This window comes from Chionomys nivalis, chromosome 2, assembly GCF_950005125.1.
Source record: "Chionomys nivalis chromosome 2, mChiNiv1.1, whole genome shotgun sequence".
Classification (NCBI taxonomy): Eukaryota; Metazoa; Chordata; class Mammalia; order Rodentia; family Cricetidae; genus Chionomys; species Chionomys nivalis.
In genome coordinates this window covers 115,563,325-115,577,123 of record NC_080087.1, presented here as the reverse complement: position 1 = coordinate 115,577,123, position 13,799 = coordinate 115,563,325, and positions in this window count along the sequence as shown.

The window sequence follows — 13,799 nt, the reverse complement described above, 5'->3', positions numbered from 1 at the left end:
CAGCATACCCATACATCACTCGTGACTGTTATATACAGCCAGGAGAGGCAATGCAGGGTTGGTATGAGGCTCAGTTCTTAGGCTTGCAGGTTGGAAGCCCTAGCACTGCATAAACAGGGCAGGCTAGTGAAAACTTGTAATTCCCAGTTGGAGGAAATCAGTAGTTCGAGGCCAACTTTGGCCATAATGAGTGTAAGGTCAGGGTGGGCTACCTTGTCTCAAAAATGGAGATGGAGGGCTGGAGAGATAGTTCTGTGGTTAAGAGCACTTATTGTTCTTGTAGAGGACATAGGTTGGATTTCTAGGTCCTACATCAGTTACTTCAGTTCTAGGGAATCCAACCCTCTCTTTCGAGCCCTTGGGGCACCACGTAGGCAAGTAGTGCATACCACATTTACATCAAAATACTCATACATGTAAGATAAATAAAAACAAATAAATCTATTTTTTTGTTAAAGAAAAAGTGACAACCACTTTTGCCAATGCAATGGTATAGAGCTGGAACCATAATTAAAACCAGCATTGAGACAAAATTTCTTTTATGTCCAGCATGGGGAAATTAAATATCCTGTATAATCATTTTGTCCTCTGTTGTATTCTAAGTAACTATAATAAGCCATTGTTAAGTATCAGAGACATCCAAGGAAAGACGAATGATAATATGGCTGGAAAATGACATGAGGCACATGAATCACAAAATATAGCAGATAAGGATTAATAGTGTTACCTTCATTTAATTTGATTTTGCATAGACAGAAAATGCGCCTCTCATCCTCCTCCCCTCCACACACACATCATATCCTCTAGAAGTTAGCAGTCATGCTCCAAACACTGACTGATAAAAGAGCTACATGAACTTTACTCCTTGGGTCTATGTTAAAGTAAGGAAACATTATGCTTTTCACTTCTAAATTGGCTTAACTGTCAAAACACCATAAAATTGGATGCAGAAAAGTTAACACGAATCATGCTTAGAAAATGGGATAGAAGAAATTATTCAGATAATTTGTTATGTTCATCTCTAAAATAGATTGTTTCTATGTCAGTTTAAATATAAAGTCTTAGTTAAAAGCCCCATGCTATCAATCTAATGCCTCTGCAGTAAATGAAATATTTGCCATCACTTTGATGGCTATTCTCAGCTTCATCTGGATAGCCTTGGCTATCAAACTGATTGACTTTGGGAGAATGAACAAATGAGTGCATAGGCTCAGCACTAAGCCACCAAAATAAGTAACTGGGGCAAAACTAAACAAAGTACAAGTAATTGGGTCTTTATTTAACTCTCTACGTTAACCTCGTGCCTGCACCATTGTGCCACACCAGTTTTACTTTTTTAATTCTCTTACATTTTTAATTGGCTGTTTAATGTCCCCCTCTAAATAGACTATCATTTCAATGAAAACAAAGTTCACAGGAGTCTCCTTTTTCTTCCTTTTTTTGTTATACATCCACATGTGAAGTATGTAGATTGACTCCAGGCACACAATAAAACTAGAAATAATGGTTGCCTGAGTCCATAACAGCTTTTACTGAGTGGAGGAGCCTTTATATCTCAGTGTGTTATGTTTAATATGAAATATAGGAGGTGTCCGGGCAGCAGGCAGAGCTCTGGAGTAAGGAGCCTTAGTGTACAGGTGTGGTTCAGTGCCTAAATTTTTTAGAATTATCAATAAGTACTGAACACAGTCAACTGTAAGCTCCAGCAAAGTAGCTAACAGCTATAAGTAAAATACATTTGATTAATTTACATTGCTAGTTGTTTGACTGAAGACCCATTCTTTTATTGAACAAACCTACAAACATACACACACACAAACACACACACACAAACACACACACACAAACACACACACACACAAACACACACGGCAAAGCTTTTTGAACTATGCAGTGTATTAGAAATTTCCTTTAGACTACCAGCCAGATCCCAAATAAAGACATGGAGACTTATTAATTATGAATGCTTGGCTTTAGCCTATCCCACTAGCTTTTTTTAACTTAATGTAGCCTGTTTCTATTCATCTATGTTTTGCCTCAGGGCATTTTACTTTTCTTTTATTCTGTATGTCCTACTTTCCTGCTTCCTCCTTGTCTGTCTTACCTCTGGTGTCTCCCCCAACATCTCTTTTTATTTCTTACCTGAGGCTAAATTCCTCCTCCTACTTGCTCTCCCTGCCCACAGTCCCACGTATTCCTCCTCCCTCACTATTGGCGGTTCAGCTTTGTATTAGCCCAGGAAGGTGCCCTAGGCACACAAGGTGTAACAGCAGCACATCTTTATATGATTAAACAAACAAATGTAACACATCTTTGTATAGTTAAAAAAATATTCCACAATGTATGAATAGAACAGACATGTTGTTCTCACATAGTATGCTAGATAATTTTAAAAGTTTTCATAATATCTTGATTATTTCAATAAAACCTGCTATTTTTAAAAATTTGTATTATATTTTTATTTATTTATTTGTGTAGGTGGCTCACACAGATGTGAGAGTTGTGTGTGTATTTGTGTGTGTGTTGTGCACCTGTGGAAGTTAAAGAAAAAAATTTAGGAGTATGGTTGATAGCAAGTATCTTTTTTATTCATTCATTCATTCATTCATTCATTCATTTATTTATTTATTTATTTATTTATTAAAGATTTCTGCCTCCTCCCCGCCACGGCCTCCTATTTCCATCCCCCTCCCCCGATCAAGTCCCCCTCCCTCGTCAGTCCTAAGAGCAATCAGGGTTCCCTGCCCTGTGGGAAGTTCAAGGACCACCCACCTCCATCCAGGTCTAGTAAGGTGAGCATCCAAACTGCCTAGGCTCCCACAAAGCCAGTACATGCAGTAGGATCAAAAATCCATTGCCATTGTTCTTGAGTTCTCAGCAGTCCTCATTGTCCATTATGTTCAGCGAGTCCGGTTTTATCCCATGCTTTCTCAGACCCAGGCCAGCTGGCCTTGGTGAGTTCCCGATAGAACATCCCCATTGTCTCAGTGTGTGGGTGCACCCCTCGCTGTCCTGAGTTCCTTGCTCGTGCTCTCTCTCCTACTGCTCCTGATTTGGACCTTGAGATTTCAGTCCGGTGCTCCAATGTTGGTCTCTGTCTCTGTCTCCTTTCATCGCCTGATGAAGGTTAATATTTAGGAGGATGCCTATATGTTTTTCTTTGCGTTCACCTTCTTATTTAGCTTCTCTAGGATCACGAATTATAGGCTCAATCCCCTTTATTTATGGCTAGAAACCAAATATGACTGAGTACATCCCCTGTTCCTCTTTTTGGGTATCTTTATTGGCTGAATCAACTTACTAGCCACAGAAATTACTCTTATAGTGTTTTCATTTAGGTGTTTATTATGATATAAATGAGAATTTATATTTACCTTACCAATCTTACTAAAAATTTTCAAGTGAGCACTATTAATTATTTTAATTAGGTAAGAAAGTATATTGATATGGTTTTTAAATGTTTTGTTTACAGTAAAGATTAAAATTCAAAGGCATCATTAACTACTGTTTACATTAATGGGAAGTTAGGTAAGTATGCTATATATGTATATATTCAAATATTTTCAAATAAAATGATTTAATAGCATGACTTATAAAGAGACTAATTAATTCTAAAATAGGAAAAACTAAAAATGATATTCTCCTAAATTTTGTAGTAAGTAATATCTTTGCTGTGCAGACATATATTATATATTATTACTTTAAATAAGGCATTATATCTTAGTGTAAGGATTATCAGAGGTCTGGGAGAAGCCAGTAGTCAAACTCAAGTGCATAAGAACTTGTGGGGAGGGTTTTTTATATGTCTGCTTATTGAAAGTGCAGAGTATAACACTGTTAAAATTGTTTGATAGACATAGAAATTTGAAATTAATTTAATTTTTGGTATTATCATACCAATCAAGTTAACAAAACATTGGTATATAATAATCATAGCATTCCCCCAACTTTAAATTTATGCCACAAATCTCCACATCATTGCGTAGTCCAGGACCAACCTCAAAACTTCTCAAGGCATAGGATAGCCAAACATATGCTTCTAAGCCTCATCCTGCCACCTCCCCAATTCAACATTATCAAAGTATCCCATTACAACCATACTAGTACAGCAGCATGCTGAACTAAAAAAAGTCCAGCATTCTCAAGTATCTCTACAAGATGAAGTTTGTCCATTATTTTCCTTAATAACTGGGTTCAGATAATCAGGGGGAACTCTACAGATAAAATGTTTGCTATGTTTACTGTGGAGACCTAAGTTCACACCCCCAGCACTCATGGGAAAATAAAAATGCTTGATTTTGATAAACACACCTGCAATCCTTGTGGTAGGGAGATAGAACAGGTGATCTGGTGATCCTGAGGATAAGTGGTCACCAAGTCAAACCATTACCATGAGTTTCAGATTTAGTGTGAGATTCTGAATTTTAAATAAAGGTGAATGAATAAAGTTATTTAGAAAATCATCCTGATGTCATATCAACAGCTGATCTCTACACATGCCCGCAGAGATGAGCACCCACTCTCACATGCACACATTCAAATGCCATACACCTACATACACAAACACACATATGGAAACACGAAACACAGACCTTTAATTAAGATGCCAATAATATTTCTAGTTCTCCTCAAAGTCAATCTGCTCATTCATTGGTCTGTATTCCATAGTCGATTTGTATTTCCCAGTTGGATTAAAGTTAGTTATACGTCCTTAAAGATGAACGCTCCTTAGAATCAAGCATAGTGCCCATCAGACCTTTCTTTGATCCACATTGGTGATTGTCATCATTAATTTTTCATCATCTAATAAAGCCCCAGGGGCTCAGAACTTGAAGAGTTTGCCTAAATAATATAGTCAATTTCCTAAGGTTGATCTCAAGCAACCAAAGAAATAATTATTCTTTAACTTTATTGCTTCTAATATTCTGACTGGATTCAAAAGTCTCAGCGTGAACTATAATGGCAAATATGTGCTATTTGATTTCTTCTCAACTTACTACGTCTTACTCTCTTAAAAATACCTTTTCTGTGATTTTATATGTCTATTTGTGTATTTGGCTTTTAACGTATATCCATGTGTGTGTGTGTGTGTGTGTGTGTGTGTGTGTACCCTTGTGTGTTTATGTACACCAAGTGCATGCAGATGCCCTGATTAGAGAGAGGGATGGATATTCCATTCGAGGTGGTTGTCACATACCTGACATATCTTCTCGGAACTGAATCTGGTTATTCTCCAAGACGCTAAGTACTTGCACTTAATCTCTGAACTATGTTTCCAGTCCCTGTTATGTGCTTTTCATGGCAATTTCTCACATGTTTCTTCTTGTATTGCTATCCTCCCCTACTCACAACAATTATTTTGACTTTGTTTTCATAATAACAACACATAGGGTTTTACATTAAAACTGTTACTAACCCTCTTAAAAATATATTAATGAAAAAATTCCTAATGATAATATACTGGACGTTTCCGACTTGAAAAATATGGCTGAAAAGACAATATAGAAAGGTCTTCAGAAGTTAAAGATATGATTAGGATAAAAAAGACGTATATTGGACCAATAAAAACCAGGTTCTATGGAAGAAACAAACAGAAGCTCACGTGTTCTATGTGCTAATATGAAGGGTAATTTTCTACTTATTTGAGTTGATATATATATCAAGCTATTATTAGCTTTTATCAAAGTAATAACGATTTATATTTGTACAAAAATTATAGGAAGAACCTAGAATGTGTAATGAAGATTATTAGCTACCATTGTTCAGGCCAGTAATGGTAAAATAGTATCTGGTTTCAGAGGGGGAAACTTTAAATGTAAAGAATTATCCCATTTGTTCAAGGTCACTGGGAAAGCTATCGAATCCTATTCTTAACAGATAATTACTAAGTTTGAGTTTAAATATAGCCCCTAATTATAATGCACATTTGCTGGGTTTATTCCTTCCGTTTACTCCATTCTAATTTGACCCCATCAATGTCTTTTCCTAAGATCTAATTGGAATTTAGCATTCCTATAGCTTAATTTACCTCATACAACTTGTTGTTGGACCCATTTAAACTAGGAACCTATTTCACATAGATTAGAAGATAAGGTCATGAAGGGGATATTAGGTTTGAGGCACTGGGTATAACTTTGTTCTTATTAAGAATATGTGCTCAGTTAACCCCTGTGTTGTGCATACGCATTGACGTTCTTTGAAACTGGCTTAGAGATTTCATACAGGAAGAACATGTGAGTACAGAAGAAAGTTCATTTAATTAATTCTGCATCATATTGGATGAAAGCCAAATGTGTTAGAAAATATAAAACTCTTACCACCTGTATTAGTCAGTTTTATGTCATAGTGATCACGTACCCAAGTCGGCTTATCTAACATCAAAAGTCATTAATGTGGCTTACAGTGGTAAAGGTTACATGCCATGGCCATCTTGTTCCAGGTCAGTGATGGGGCAGAAGATTGTGGCAACCCATCTCATGGCAGACAGAAAGTAGTGAGACTGGTAATAAAGACGAGTTCAGACCAAGCCATAGACTTCAAAGTGACATCTTTGGGGTCAGACTTCTTCTAGCCAGGGAGAGAGAGAGAGAGAGAGAGAGAGAGAGAGAGAGAGAGAGAGAGAGAGAGAGAGATCAGGGAGTGAACTTTGCAACACATGGCTTTAAATGGGATGTCTTTGTTGAATCCCTCCCCTCACTGCTCAGGGAACTCTGTTCAAGAGGTAACAAAGAGTGTAAGAGACAGAGGGGATAGAGGACAATAGGAGAATAAGGTCCTCTAAATCAACTGAGTAAAGTTTATATACACTCATAAAGACTGAAGCAATAAGCACAGGGTGTACATGTGTCTGTTCCTGTGTGTATTTTCTGTTTAGTATTTTTATGGTACTCTTGAGTGTATAAATGAGTGAGTCTCTGATTCTGTGCCTGCTGGGTCTTTTTTCTTCTGTTGGCTTGCCTTGTTCAACTTTATTTTAATGGTTTTACTTTATCATATTATATTTTGTTTTATTATGGTTAAAACAGTTAGATTGTTTTATACTGTCCTATTAATATTTAACATAACATCTTGGGGACAACAAAAAAGAAAAGTTTATGGTTTAATAGCAATGTGTTTGTGTGTCTAATTGACAGAGGGTCAATTATCCTCTTTTTTTTTTTTTTTTTTTTGGTTTTTCAAGACAGGGTTTCTCTGTGGCTTTGGAGCCTGTCCTGGAACTAGCTCTGTAGACCCAGCTGGTCTCGAACTCACAGAGATCCGCCTGCCTCTGCCTCCCGAGTGCTGGGATTAAAGGTGTGCGCCAACATCGCCCGGCCCTCATTGTTTTTTTTAAACTAACAAACTAGACTTATTTGATAACAGGGATGTAGTAGGAGGCTTCTCATTGCATCCTGCTGTCCAGACACAAAGTAATTACTCAAAAACTATATTATTTGAAATTCTGTTTGGCCAATAGCTTAAGTGTACTTCTAACTAGTGCTTACATCTTAAATTAACCCATTTCTATTATTTTATATTTTACCATGAGACTTGTGGCTTACTAGCAAGGTTCTGACTAGCAGCTAGCGTCTTTCTCCTATAGCAGCTACTTGGTATCTCTCTGACTCTGCCTAGTGTATATGTATATTTTCCAGCCTGGCTATATTCTGTTAATCCATTGGCTGAAAACAACTTCTTTATTTACCAGTGGTATTCACAACATGCAGAGGAGAATCTCACATCACAGGGAACCACACATAAGAAAATGCCTACATGAGATTAACCTACAGTCCAACCTATGGGGGCATTTTCTTAATTAATTATTGATGTGGGATAACTCTGCTTATTATGGTTGGTACCACCCTTCGACCATTAGTCCTGGGAGGTATAAAAATCAGCTTGAGCAACTATGAGGAACAATTCAGTAAGCAGCATTCCTTCATGGCTTATGTTTGCATTTTTTTTTTGTTGTTGTTGACTGAACCCACATTCTTTATGAACATATACAAAAATTTTCAGTAAAATATATGCAAATTGAATTTGACAATACATTTCAAAGATTATACACAATGATCTCATCATTTCATTTTAGGTATGCAATGATAGCTCAACATATGTAAACCAATAAATGTTCTACACTGTATAACTATGAATAAGAATGAAAATCACATGACCATCCCAATATATTTAGATGTTTGTTGACAATGTTTAAAATAAAATTTCAAGGACAAGTTAGAAATTAAGAAATACACTTCAACATATAAAGGCTATGTACAACAAATCTATAGCCAACATTATGCTGAGTGGTATAACATTTGCTTAACATCCTGAAGATTAGTCTTTGTAGGCTCATATTTCTATATGGCATGGCAGCCAAGTCATCAAACCATATGCCACACCTGAGATGGGTCACATAAGCTTCCAGACAGGCTGTCACTAACCTAAGAAAAGGCCAGGATGCTGTTTTCCCACTTCTTTGTTATTTGGAGGATGCCTGATAGAGAGGCTGATTCAAGCCTATATGCCAGCTAACACACAGAACAGACAGGTAGTTGTGAAGGTGTCGAAAAGCCATTCACCTCATTACGTAGGAGACAGAATGCTAATGTATTTCCCCTAAGTTAAGTTTTGGTATAAAGGTTGTTTGGAGAATAAAATGGAGGAAATTCTTCAGGATGTGAACTCAGGACTTCATGAGGGATCACTGAGAATCTCCCTCCCGATAAAGCCATGTGAGTTGTGTCTTTATTTCCATGCCTCCATGCCGGTCCAGAGAGAGATAGTTTATGTTGGGGTCTGGTAGAGAGAAATAATTGATGGTCTGGGCTAACACCAGACCCCAAAAAGTCTTCACCACTATCAATATCAATAACTACCTATTATCTACTTGTCTATAATCTATCTCTCTATCTCTCTCTCTATCTCTCTCTATCTCTCTATCTATCTCTCTATCTATCTCTCTATCTATCTATCTATCTATCTATCTATCTATCTATCTATCTATCTATCTATATTTCTATCATCTATCTATTATAAGACTGAAAATATTTTTACTCAAATCAAGGGTGATATAGGTCTACTCTCTCTACTCTTAATATATGAATTCTTTAATTTTTCTTTTATTTATTTGTTTATTTTACATATCAACCACATTTTTTCCTCTCTCCCTCCTCTTCTCTCATTCCCTCCTCCCAATCTTGTCTCCAGATTCCTGTTTTAAGTTCCTGTTCTTATTTATTTTAGTAATGGATATAACCTTAGGGCTGTAATCTGAAACAAACCCTTTTTTCTTTATGGGTATTTTATCACAGCAACAGAAAGCTAACTAGGACTGCATCTTTGTTTTGTGTTTGGTTTGAATCAATTGACGTTGTTGTTCATCCTTCAGAGGATGGTTCAACAACCGTGTACTTGCTGGAAGCGCTGATTAGATTCTCAGTACTATGAAAATAAATAAGTACTTGAAAAAGAGGACATGAAACTGGTAAGGGACCGGGGTCCAATATGAACTAGAAGAGAGGATCAGGGAGTAGAAAAGAATAATAATACACACACTATATATATATATATATATATATATATATATATATATAGAGAGAGAGAGAGAGAGAGAGAGAGAGAGAGAGAGTCAGTGGAGGCAGAGAGAAGCCATGTAGCTGCCTGCAGGAGACAGATGCCTCCCTGGTGCCCACCGGAACCTTGCTGGTAAGCCACAGTCATGTGGTGATACACAGATTAATAGAAATGGGTTGATTTAAGATACAAGAGTTAGTCAGAAATACACTTAAGCTATTGGCCGAACAGTATTGTATTTAATACAGATTTCTGTGTGATTATTTCGGTTCTGGGCTGACAGGAGTGAACAAGCAGACTCCCCTAACAGCCTTTTGAGCTGAATATTCTAAATGGATGTTTCAGCAAACGTGACAAGTAGAGTAAGATGCAATTGTGGTAGCAGGATAGTTGAGAGCAGAGTTGTCCTTTGGGATGCAAGATGGGGCACTCAAATAAATGGTATTTCCTAGATATGCTTGGTTTTATAGGGCAGCTAGCGTAAAAACTCACAACTCCCTACTTTGACTTTTTTGAGACAGAGGTAGCTGTTTATATGCTTGTTTTATTTAAATATGTTATTTTATCTTTTTAAATTCATTTTACATTCCAACCACAGTTCTCCCTCGATTCCCTCTTTCCTCTAGCCCCCATCTCCCTCAACCCATGTCCATTCACTCAGAAATGGTAAGGCCTCCCCTGGAGAGTCAACAAAGCCTGGCACATTTAATTGAGACAGGACCAGACCCCACCCCCACCCCCAGCATCATTTAGCTCAATAGAGATAAACATGGTTTCAAGCAGAATGGCTTAAGAAACTATTTATACCCTATATTTTATGCTTTTAATATTTTATGTTTTAATCATCATCTTTCTTTCAGATTTTTTTCAATTAATTCTTTTCTTTACTTCCTACTAATGGTGTGATAATATATTTATAATAGGTATTTGCAGAAATGCTATTAACAAGTATTACAGTGTAAATTCAAAAGAAATAAAACTTTTATTAATAAAATAAGTGATTTTTATGAAACCCATAACACTTTTATATATCTATCCAAGAATTCCTACAATAACTTTGAGACATCCCTGTCTCTCTAGGGATTTAGAAGCACACATCCACATCTGTGAGGTAGACTAACAATTCAAAAGTAGTGTTATCCCAGTCTATGAAAAGATCCTAGTAATATGCAGATATTAACTTATCTGTGCTCAAGCAATTTCCTTCCAAAAATAGCATTAGAAAAATCCATTCATTTGACTATGTTATAAGAGGGAATTTCACACCCAGAAAAGATCTGTTCAGGAATTAGTTCTTCTGAGACCACATTACCCTACCCACCTTGTGCCATACTGCTTTGATGATGCCTACTGCTTTATTTAAATTAACATGACATGTCTAATAGCAATACTATGAAGCCCAGTTAATTCCATTTAAGCATAGTTGATGTGGTGGGAGAAAAATCAATGTTAAGTAACCACCATATCTCTGTCTTCCATGATAGACTTACACATCAGGAAACAAGGTTTTGAGTTATAGTCTTTCTGGAGTCTCTTAGACAGTTAGTGTGAGACTAGACTGCAATTAGCAGGCATGCCTGATTACATAACAATTAATTGTACTATACTCTCAAGGCTCTGGACAGTCTCTAATTTGGCTGCAATTTTCCCTATAGACTGAGTAAGAATTTGCAAAGGATTGCATTTAAAAATTTTTTATCTTATAAAAGGTACTTTGAAAAATTTCATGAACAAAGAATTGAGCACAGTGAATCTGACCTCAGTAACTTGCATGCAACTATGTCACCGCACTCTCGCTTCGGGGTATTTATATTTAGTTCTTTTCCTTTACAGGAGAAAAATGGATTTTGAATCTTTATAGAAAATACTGGGTGACATTTTAGTAAGGAAGTTACTTCATTGCATTTGAAGGCAACTTTTATTCTCAACTTCCTATTAAGTCAGCAAATAGAATAACATTTATTAGAATTGATCTTTGTGTAATAACATAACCGGATAAACAGTCATCACACATTCCTATGGTATTTAATTATATTCATTTTCTTATCAAAATACTATAACATGAGAGAATACAGATCTTTAACAGAAAGAAAAAAAGAATTTTTTTTCCTAAACTTAATGATGTTAAATCCAAGATATACTCTCCTGCATTCATTGTCTTGATATTATTTATATGTGTGTGTGTGTGTGTGTGTGTATAATCATTCACTGTTTTCTAAGCCTTAGCATTCTATGTTGAAAGACTGTTAAGAGATACTGCATGTAGCCCTCTTCCCATGAAGACCAATTGAGAAGGAGATAGAATACTATAAATTGATCTCAGAGTGTTAGGAATAATTTTTTGTAGGTATTATCAGAGCAATATATAGATAATTATTGTATTTATATTTAGGTTTCCCAGACAGTATTTTTGGTTCTTCCTTGTGGAAAATTTTAAGTCAGGTTTTAGCAGAATTTTAGAACATGGATATTTTATGAAGCCAAAACAAACCATCTCTCAAAGTTCCAAGCAGAATGAATTAAAGATTTTATCATTATTTGGGCAGGACTAAACAGTATTTTTTAAAAGACTATTTCATTAGATGACTATTAAAAAGACAGGGAGAAGGACATTAAGCTATTATTCAGACAACCTGCCGTGGTATAAAGACTGCGTCTTGTGGAAGTATCTGCTTTGTATTAAACTCTCAGTAGGTTATCATTGACCTAAAACTTGACGTTTTACTTTTGAACACAGTCATTCTGGATGTGGGCAGTTTGCGGAGATAACTCATGACAATCTGCTATTTGATATAACTGGTTCTCAAAAGTTTGCTTTGATAATTTCTGCATTGGCAATATACTCATTTCTATAACATCAGTATGAAACTCTTTTTTTTTTTAGTAGATCTGTCCTTTTTAAAAATAAAGTATACTGATATTAACAATCTTCAGGTTAGAGTAAACATGCCTTCAGGGATATTGAGTTTTAAATCGGTTCAGTTTTACATATTTTTTTTTCTTTTAGAAGAGGGTTTTCAAAACACCACATCGACCCTCTTCATTCTTTAGGTCAGAAAACCCCTGTGAATTTAACTGACCTGCCTGTGGTGACATAGATCTGGTGTTAAGTACAGAAACGCAACATGCACTATGAGGCTCTATTATTCTTTTCACTTCAAAACACTGCCTCATTTGGAGCCTTTCAAGAGTAATTTTGAGTTATTTACTGATTCGTGAATTTCTGGACTCAATCTGACTCTAAAATTACATAGAATAAAAGCTTAGCAAAATCTTCCATAATTAAGCAAGTGAATATTTTGGAATGCCATTCAGTAATGCCAAGTTTCAAAGGGGGGTTTAAGACAATTGCACCCCAAGATTTTCTGTAGTATGAATAGAATCATCCAACAAGCTATAACTCTGTACAAGCTATAGTTCTATCATTTTCTACTAAGAATGCTATTTTCTTTCTATTCTAAATATCCAAATTACAATAGAAATGTGTTTTAGGTCTGTTCATTCAGATATGAGCCTCATTTACAGAGATATTAGGAGTTTATACATTTAATAGGAATTATATGTATTGCCTCTCTATAGTTCAATTTAATACATAGTCCAGGTTTTATACCATTTCAAAATAATTTCCAATAAAAAGAATAGGAAAATTGTCAAAAACTAAATGTCACTAAAGGAAGCATTTGTACAGTAGTTTATACCACAACACAAAAAAAAATGCAAGTAAGAAGACAAACCACAATCTCTATATATTAAACCCAAGAGATAGCACTGTGGGAATAGAACTGCAGGAGACATAGTTGTTGTGATTTGCTATATCCCCGCCTGCTAGTAAGAGGTCCCCAGTGTTCTTTTGGTATATCATTATTCAGCCCTCAGGTAGTGTTAACCCTAGTCCTGGCTTTAAGAATCACACATGACCTAAATGTGGACAAGTGCCATATTACATTCCATGCTCCCCATCCCGTAACTCAACGTGGTTTACAATGGTGCCAATATTGGCTCCCTTATATTTCTTCTGCATGGACAAAGGGAAAGGGAGTGGTCTTCCATGATAGCTGTAAGTGGAGTCACATGTCACTGTGGAACTGACAGGTCACTGCATTGAAAGGACCTTCCAAGAACAAATCTAACAGAGAATTGAGTGCAACATAGAGTTGTAGCTGGTGGCTGGGGAGTTCCTGATTCTCTGAGACTGAGCTGTGCACAGGCTTTGATACTATTTTTGTTTTCAACATCACCAAAAATTT